Genomic DNA, 9244 nt, shown 5'->3' with positions numbered 1-9244 from the left:
CATGTTCACTTTTCTATTATTATCTATGCTCAGCTCTGCTTGTGTAGTTTCTCTGTTGTCTGCAAAGCATGTTCCATGGGCTTGTGCCCAGCGCACACCAGAAGTGTTAATTCTGTGTTCTCTCCAGGACTGGGTGGGCGTGGGGGTGGTTACATTGTGGTCTCTTAAATTTGGGTTGGGAGGGGGGCACATGTAGAGGTCAGAAAGCAACTTCCTAGCTGTGAGTTCTCTGTCCACCTTGTTCTGAAGCAGGGGTTTCTCCTATTTTCGCCCCTGCCCTGCCCTCAATCTGTGCTGTTATATCCACATTTGGGGGAGTTTGAGGAATTGAACTCCGGCTTGAGCAGCAAGTGTCTTTACCAACTGAGCCATTTCTCTGTCCTGTGCTGCTCTTTTGAGGCTACATGGGGAAAGGCCCTGTTACCACCCAGATTCCATACCTGTTTCTGGTTTGCCCATAGGATTGACAGGTCTCTCTGGCTAGTCTATCTGAGAGGTCTCAGGCTTTTTTTTTTTTCCCTCAATTTATTTCTCTTCTCTAAACCACTTGCTCCAAATTTTGACAAAAGCAACTTAGAAGAAAGAAATCAGAAAAGAGACAAAGATTATAATTGTCTGTTGCTACACGTTAGAAGTTGGTTGGAAGCCTTGTTAGCCCAGAGTAATCTTCTTTCCTGTTTGCAGATAGGTCTAGGGGCTAGGAAGTCATTAGTACATTTACTTAATTTTGATACTGTGTTACATTTTGGTCTCAGCTTGTTAGGTAGGGAAAGACTATGTTGTTTTCCCTCTTGGAGAGAAGATTGTGACAGGCCACGGCTGGGCTGTTTGTGAGGTGCTGGTACTGTGGATGTGGGGCCCTCAGCATCCATCTCTGAGCCCTTGCTGAGCCTGGTGACTGGATTGCAGGTAATTATGTCGTTTCTGCCTTCGCTCCAAGAGGAGTGGAATTGTCCTGTTCAGAGATTCTGCGGATGTCAAGGCTCCAGTTAATAGAGGGTTGCTTTGAACGGTTGCCTTTGGGGAAAGCATCCCAGAAGGAAGGTGTTCTGAGCTCTCTCTGCCTTGCAGGCATTTCTGGATAATTGTGGTGAAGGGAGACTATCTGAGAGCCGCTGTGGCCGCCTGTCACGCCTAATAAACGACAATGGGGAAGCCATCTATCTCTCACTGAAGTGCTGGCAGAACTACATTGAAAGGCAAAAGGTAGAGCGAAGTGAGAGGAGCTGTTTGCCTGACATTTTATACCCCCCCCTTTGCACATATCCTTAAAGACTGAGACCTAGCAGTAAAAATTATCTAAATTATTACCCATGTTTCCTGATTGCACACGAAGTAATATAAGACTAGCAGAAGACAGAGAAATCTCAATAACAGTAATAATAAAACCTCCTGAAGTTCTTATGTGCCAGGGATAACTGTCTCCCAACGTCTTTATCTACCATAGGATTAAAACCATTCAGGATGAAGCCAAGTGCAGGGCAGATCTGTAATCCCAATACAGTGTGGTGTGGTGGCAGCAATGTGACAAGTTCAAGCCCACCTTAAGCTAGATAGGGAGACTTAAAAGCTTTCCGTTGTCGTATGCATGCTTTAATCCCTGAACTTGGGAAAAAGTAGGGATAGGTACATCTTTGTTTTCAGAGTGTGTTCCAGTACAGCCAGGGCTACAGAGAAACCCTGTCTAAGGGGAGTGTGGGATAGGGGATGATAAATCCTTATAAAAGAGCCCAAGGGATTCAGGGAAAAAGATTTTCTTGCTTTTAGTACTAGACAAGTCTTATTATTTGTAGCTGATGCTTTTAAGAACAGTAAAGCCACTCTAAGAATGGTAGTTTTCTAGGTAATTAGCAGGACAGCCTGCTTCAGGCGGAAGAACAGAATTCAAGTGAGGAGTGCTGTGCAAACTCACGGCATCTGGCAACTGCGGTGATCAGCTGTGTGGGTGACTAGCTGCAGAGGTATGGGCAAAAATGTCCCCATGCTCAGGATGTTGGGGCTTGATGACATTTACAGAAAAGAAATCACATTGGCCTACATGGGAGCCGCTCTAGGGTTCTAGCTAGCTTCTTTCAGACCTCTCAATGGACTTCAACAACATCTCTTCTGAGAGTAGCTGAATCTCCAAGCGTTTACCTGAGGCTGACCACGCATTGGAATCTCTGATGGTACCGACTTCAGCTTCGAATAGATGCTGATGGCCAGATACCAGAGACTGATGAAGCCCTCTTCTACCAGCTTCTCCATCAAACTGAGTGATGAGCTTCTGGCACCAGAGCCATGCACATGTGACCTATTGTCTGCTGTTGACACTGCCATTTCTCAGAGCTGGAGTTACTTTAATGTAGAAGCCTAACCCTTATGAAGGTCAAAGACTTAAAAGTGCTTGTGCTTGATTAAATTGAGTTAAATATTTCCATAGAAAATTGGGAAGGAGGTCCCAATTGTTGGTCAAGGAAAAAGACATTATCTGCTCAGGGCTAAGGGAGTGTCTTAGGGATTCATTGCTGTGAAAAGACACCATGACCACATTTCATTGGGGCTGGCTTATAGTTCAGAGGGTCAGTCCATTATCATGGTGGGAAGCATGGCAATATGCAGGCAGACATGGCGCTGGAGAAAGAGCTAAGAGTTCTACATCTTGATACAAAGGCAGCAGAAGGAGACTGACACACTGGGCATGGCTTGAGCATTGGAGACCTCTAGACCCGCCCCCATGGTGACACTTCCTCCATCAAGGCCACGCCTCCTAATGCCACTTGTTATGGGCCAAGTATTCAAACACAAGAGTCTATGGGGGCCACTTCTGTTCAGACCCCAATAAGGAGGGACTTTGTGAAGCCCAAGGAGCGCCCACCCTAGAGCCTTACTTTTTTGCTCACGGGCTGCCAAGTCTCTACTCGAGCACTGTGTCCCATGTTAACCCATGTCTTGCTTGCTGGCGTTCTTTCTACTTGCAAAACAACCACAGCGAAAGCCCCCTGGAATACTGAGTAGCATAGAACTTGTCGTCTTCATCTTTGAGCTCAGTGGTGCCGACCTCTGTTCTCTTCTGCAGCCAGTGCTTCCTCCCCTGAGGAAGAGTGAAACGAGTGGTTTCCAAGCTGCAAGTGGTTTCCACATCCCTTAGCAGCTCCCTCTAACTCCTCCAGGTCCCTGGTAACTACCACTATAATTTCTATATGAATTGACTGCTCCAGACACCACCCATTATGTCGATGGACTCACAGAAGTCTCTCCCGGTGGGTTGTTTCACTTAGCACAGTGCCTTTAGGATCGTCTGTGTTGTAGCCTGTGTTGGATTGCTCTCTTCTCCAGGCTGAAGAGCATTCTGTTGCAAACATGACACATTCTGTCTCTGGACTCACCCACCAAAGTAGACACTTGGGTTTTTGCCTTTTTGGCTGCTGTTCTCTTATGTTCCCTTTTACCCGTACTGTCTCCCTCAGCCCTGAGTACCTGTGTGCATCCTCCCTCCCTCCCTCCCTCCCTCCCTCCCTCCCTCCCTCCCTCCCTCCCTCCCTCCCTTCCTCCCTTCATTCTCTTCCTCCCTTTTCCCCTCTCCATCCTTCATTCCCCCCACCTCCATAATCTTCACTAAAGACTATCTTTAGGCCAGGAGTTTTTCCTTATTTTGAGACAGGGTTTCATGTGGAAATTGCTCTGTAGCTCAGGCTGGCCCCCAACTCTAAATCCTGCTGCCACAGATTCCCTAGGGATGAACTACCACACCTGGCTCTTTGTATCTGTGTACATTGTGTGGGTATACATGTGTGAGCATGGTTGCCTGCGCATGTGTGTGGAAGCCAAGGACAATGTTAGATGTCTTCCTCTACCACGCTGCACCCGGGAGCTCAGCCATTTCAGCTAGATTGGCTGGCCAGTGAGCCTCTTAGATCCCCTCGTCTCTACCCCTGCCCCGCCCCTGCCCCGCCCCCTGTCTGGGGTTATAAGCATGTCCCGCCACACCTAGATTTCTAGAGTAGGTTGCAGACTCCTGTCCTCACTCTCACATAGCGAGTATTTTCTTCAGTAGCCATCTCCCTGAACCACACCAGCTCTTAAACCAGCATTCCTTAGACTTTCAGTGCAGGTCCTTTGAGCATCCACACATTTCTGCATAGCTTTCAGGACTTGCCAGGGGTCCTGCCTTCTCTACACATTCCTCAAACCTCCCGTTCTAGTTGACTTTTTCCTCTTGGAAACCCTGCCACAGAAAGCACCACCAGCAAGCATCTTCCTGGCAAAGGACCGTGCTCTGGTTTATGTCATCGCTTCCTCGGTACTGGAATTGTTATTGAAACATTTCATTTCATGTCTCTTCCTGCTCTAGATGAAAAGGCCACAGGAAACATCAGCACACCCAACTACCTCTCCTTACCACACAGCGCGCAGTTTAATCAATGGTTTTAATATTTCTACTTAAAAGTTACCGACCCAATCACACTTCCGTTCAGCGAAGCAGCTGCTTAAAAGTCAAACTCCTGATTGTTTTTTAAAAATGTGGGTGGGTTTTTTTTCTTTTGGCAACATCTAGGGGGGAAACAATTGTTATTTAGAATATAAGAGAAAGAAATCTCCCTGTTAGCATCTGGGGTTAATGGGCACATTTATCTTTGAGGGAGAAGGAAGATTACTATTTAAATGTCTTATTTTTAACTTCTGTGTTTGAGTTAAAGCGTTCTTATATATGGTTTTGAATTAGGAATTTGGCAATAATGAAAGCTCTTGGCAAAGCACCCAGAATGATGTCTGTGCTGGAACCCATTGGACTGGAAGCCGCTCTAACCGTTTTAGTCTTAAATCACCGAAGAGTACTTACTGTCGAGTGGTTCTTTATTTTAACTTTTGTTAATGAAAGTGATCGCATCCTGGCATGGTTTAAGAATTTAAGGGTACCGTTTGGTCCGGGGTTTAGGTAGACATTTTGTTTTGGAATCACGTCCTCCGAACAGCGCTGTGTGGCCTGATTCCTGCTACATTACTTCTGCCTTTTCCTGAATGACCAGGCATCGGTAACTCGGTGGCTTGGACAGCCAGATGCTCTTCATCCACATGATATGAAGTAGTTTACTGAGAAGTGTGTCAGCTGCCCATGGTGTTAACAGAGATCCAGACTTTTCTCCTTCATTTTGTCGGCACTGGCATTTACTGGGTGACAAGCTTGTTCTTCAGAGTCTGGGTATTTCAGTTACATTAAATTTATTGAAAGAATATGAGGGGTGTGTGTGTGGGTGTGTGTGAGAGAGAGAGAGAGAGAGACAGAAAGAGACAGAGAGACGGAGACAGAGAAACAGAGACAGACAGAGAGACAGACAGAGAAGGTAAGAGTTAAGATTCTCATCTCTCCTATATCCCTTTGATCAGGAGAGCAAAAGCTCCCCAGGACTCTTGAGAAAACATTCTCTTCCATCTCATTGGTCACAGCTAGTTCACGTGACTACTTCCAGGTGCCAGGCAAACTGAGCGACTGCTCCTTTCTGCCACGGAGGCTGTGGAGCTAGTGAACAAGAGCTGTGAGGTATGGTAGTAGCCGCTTCGTGTCCCTTCATGGGACATTGTATGGAGGTTAATTGTGCAATCTTTACTCAGCCTCTCATCACATCTTAAAATCCTTAAAATATTTGTTGAGATGAAAAGTGATACCCAGGGGTTGGGGATTTAGCTCAGTGGTAGAGCGCTTGCCTAGCAGCACAAGGCCCTGGGTTCAGTCCCTAGCTCTGAAAGAAAAAAAGAAAAGAAAAAAAAAGAAAAGTGATACCTATTCCATAAGGATTTGTGTATTTTACATTAACTCTCAAACCCCTTTGTGGAAAACCTTATATTTTTAGATTATCATAAAAGTTATACATTCAGAGACACAACATTTTTTGTTGTTGTTTAACTTACACCACACCCTTTGGTCCCCAGATATTTAGTGTATATATCCTAAGAACAAGGGTATTTTCATATATCATCTGAATGTATTGGCTTTATAAAATTGATCAAATAATTTTCTTTGTAGTGATTTTAAAGTCCAGCTCATTTAGGGCTCGGCAGCCTTTGTTATCTTGTCTCTTTAGCCTCTTTAATATAGGCCATTCCCACGGGGCTGTCGATTCTTCAGAGAACTGCTTCAGTTCCCTTCTGCTCAAATCCCTTGCAATCAGCAGTTTTCAAACTTTTAGTCTCCTGGTCCCTTTACAGTCTTAAAAATTATTGAAAATACCAGTGGACTTTTGTTTGCATAGATTAGAGATGTTGGTGTGCGGTCCATTAAAAATTTAAATTTTAAGTGTTTTAATTCATTCCAGATAACAGTGGCAATCCTTTCTTCCTGCTAACACAACTAGTGTGTTTTTATGAAAAAGGACTGTTGAATCCTCCAGAAGGACCAAAGATATTTAGTATAAAGAGAAACATTGCCTTACATTTTCATAGTTTTTAAAAATTGTCTGTGTTGTATGGCTGTTTCCTCTGTACTTAAATAGTGCTTCTTGGAGGGAGGAGAAAAGCTCATACACAAGGTGGAGGAAGTTCAGGAAATTACAAGACTCACATCACCACACCCCCTTGCCCCAGTGCTACCTAAGCAATAACAACTGCTAGGGAGAGAGTCTTTCCAGCCTTTGGAGTTGCCTATAAGTTGTATGGGGAGCTCAGGGGACACCATCATGAGTTGGGTAGGTTTTACAACGATGCCTCTGCCTTTGACTCTTACAAGTTACTCCTCTTCTATAAGCCCATAAGTAACCCAAATAAACGCATAGGGACACCAAACTAGACTTAGGTGAATTCTTTTCTGTGATTTCCCATTGGTGCCCTATCTGAGGTGAACAGATAATTGTTTATGTCTTATCAGGAAAAGTCATCTGACAGTCTGGCTTAATAGAAACCAGTTGGATTTCTACCATGGCATGGTGTTTGGGCTGAAATTAAGGGATATGGTTTGTATCCCAAAAGTCCACATGCTAGAAGCTTGGTCTTCATTGTCATCTGTTCAGGTGGTAGATCCCCATGAAGCATGGTCTGGTGGGAAACAACAAGACTTGGGTATCACCATCCTTGCAAACAATGAATCCTGGACTCCAGAGTGGGATAGGTCTCCTGTGAGCGAAGTACTTCTTGAGAGAGAAGACTGTTACAGAGCAAGCTTGTCTCTGGGCTTCTACAAGTGGCTGGTTTTCTTTTTCTTCTTATGTTATATTGGGGGCACTTACTAGATGTAGGTACTATACTGTTTGAACTTTACAGCTATCAGAATTGAGCTAAACAAATCTTTCCTTTATAAATCACCCAGCTTTTAATTATAGTAACATAGTATAGAGAAATACCAGTCACATATTGTCTGTAGTTTGAAAAGTGTGGCTATTCTTTGATACCATATCACAAATGTGTAAGCAGTTTCATAGTGAAATTTGCAAGTTACATCAGTGAACACTTCATACTGCCTTATTTATATTGACTCCATTATATATATAATTTTTTTAATGTTTTATTATGTGCAGAAGTCACAGGAGAACTTGTCAGAGTTCTCTTCTGCAATGTGGATCCTGGAGATTGGACTCGGGTCATCAGGCTTGGCAATTATTAGATTAGTCCACTGAGCCATTTCACCAGCCCTGTATTTTTAACTGGTGCTTTTCATATGAATGGCATTATAAAGTGTGTTGATGGTTTGGAAAATACTGGTCCAAGCTACATGGATTATTCAAGTATTAATCCATCCCATTGTTTGATGTTTTAAAACGAATCACTTTTCAAATATCACCAGCAAGCACATCAGAACATGATTGGCTAGTTTAGCTTGTAACTCAAACAACTCCACAATGCTTTTTTTTTTTTTTTTTTTTTGCTTTTTTTTTTTGGGGGGGGGTGGGTTTCAAACCATTTATTTCTCCGGACCGGAAGGTGGCCATCATTCTGGGTGAATAAACACAGAACACTGTGTGCAGCAAGGCTCAAAGAACAACGGTGCAGGTAAGTGAGGCCCGGGCTCAAGCGAGGGTGGAACCGTTCCAGCCCACGTTGGCTGCGTTCATGTCATATTAGTTGATGTAGACCCGGTCCAGGCTGATGTGCAGGCGATCGGACAGCAGGCCGCGCAGCAGCTTGCTGTGGTTGCGGTTCTGGGCACCACCGATCTTGTCGATGCTGTAGCAGGCTGCAGAGGGCGCAGGGGTCGTTCGTGCTGCTAAAAGTCATGAGCTGGTCCGGGACCACGTGCACTGTGATGTACTGTGCCGGCTTGCTGGTGACCTGCGCTAGCTGCTGGGTGAGCTCGGAGAGAAACCCCTCTGGCACGGAGGCGCGGGGAACTTTGGTGTTCACGATGAATATAGGCATGGTGACAGAGAGACTGCGAGCGACGGCCGGAGGACGGTGCAAAGTGCGGTGTGACCCCACAATGCTTTTCTTGAAGACAGCCTTTGTACTTGGCATCCAACAGAAGAGCTTTATTCATGTTTCTCATTTCATTCCAGAAAGTGATCAAAAGCCAATGACATCACAACCGAGACTTAACATCTTAGGGAGATTCTTTTTTTCCCTGGTGGCAACAATTAAGAATCCATGCCACCGCTTTTGGTTTCTTATGCTCAGTGCCTGTTGGAGAGCCCCATAAGACCACAAAGGAGCCGATTCCCATGCAATCACACTAGGGTCTTTTTAAGCTCGAGCTTGGGCTCCCCACCAACCCTGACACAGCAGGACAAGAAAGTCGAGCTCTGAGCCCAGTTTCAAGCAAGCATTTACAGAGATAAGTAAACAAGGGGGTTTCTAGCCTGGCACACATCTGATTTGAGATCTGTTATGGGATTTTGTTGTCCTTTAAAATCATTTGCTGGTGCTGGAGCCAAACCATAAACTTAACTTCTGCTTTCCTCCTGATCGGTGCTTGTTAGGAAGTGAAGCGCCAGGGGCAGACTTGTTAGAGACAGGAACCCGGAGGCGAGGATTGTTTGGGAATAACCTGGAATGCTAGCTGCCAGCCTGTCGGAGACAACCTGGAGATGTAGGCTTGTTCTTTAACTCGAGTTTAACTTTAAGTCAGGTTCTCTAGGATTGAGTCTGACTGGTCTCTCAGATGCACGCAGCAGCGTTCTCTTTCACCTCCCTTTTCTGTTGCATCCGTGCCAATGGCCAGCACATGATACTGGAAGAAGTTCTGCTGATGTAGATGTGGAAGTGTCTGTAGAGCTGTGCAGGGCACCTCAGATGGCAGTACTTCCAGCCCAAAAGGCATGTTGGAAATACCCACTGATTA

At 45.1% G+C, this 9244-nt stretch overlaps 1 pseudogene; it reads right to left on the bottom strand.

Annotated features, from left to right (window-relative positions):
* Positions 1-7976: 7976 nt before the first annotated feature.
* Mif-ps4 (macrophage migration inhibitory factor, pseudogene 4) lies at positions 7977-8960 on the bottom strand (annotated as a pseudogene).
* Positions 8961-9244: the final 284 nt, after the last annotated feature.

This window comes from Rattus norvegicus, chromosome 16, assembly GCF_036323735.1.
Source record: "Rattus norvegicus strain BN/NHsdMcwi chromosome 16, GRCr8, whole genome shotgun sequence".
NCBI classification, from domain to species: domain Eukaryota; kingdom Metazoa; phylum Chordata; class Mammalia; order Rodentia; family Muridae; genus Rattus; species Rattus norvegicus.
The sequence above is the reverse complement of the archived record's forward strand: the minus strand, read 5'-3'. Positions and strand labels throughout refer to the sequence as shown.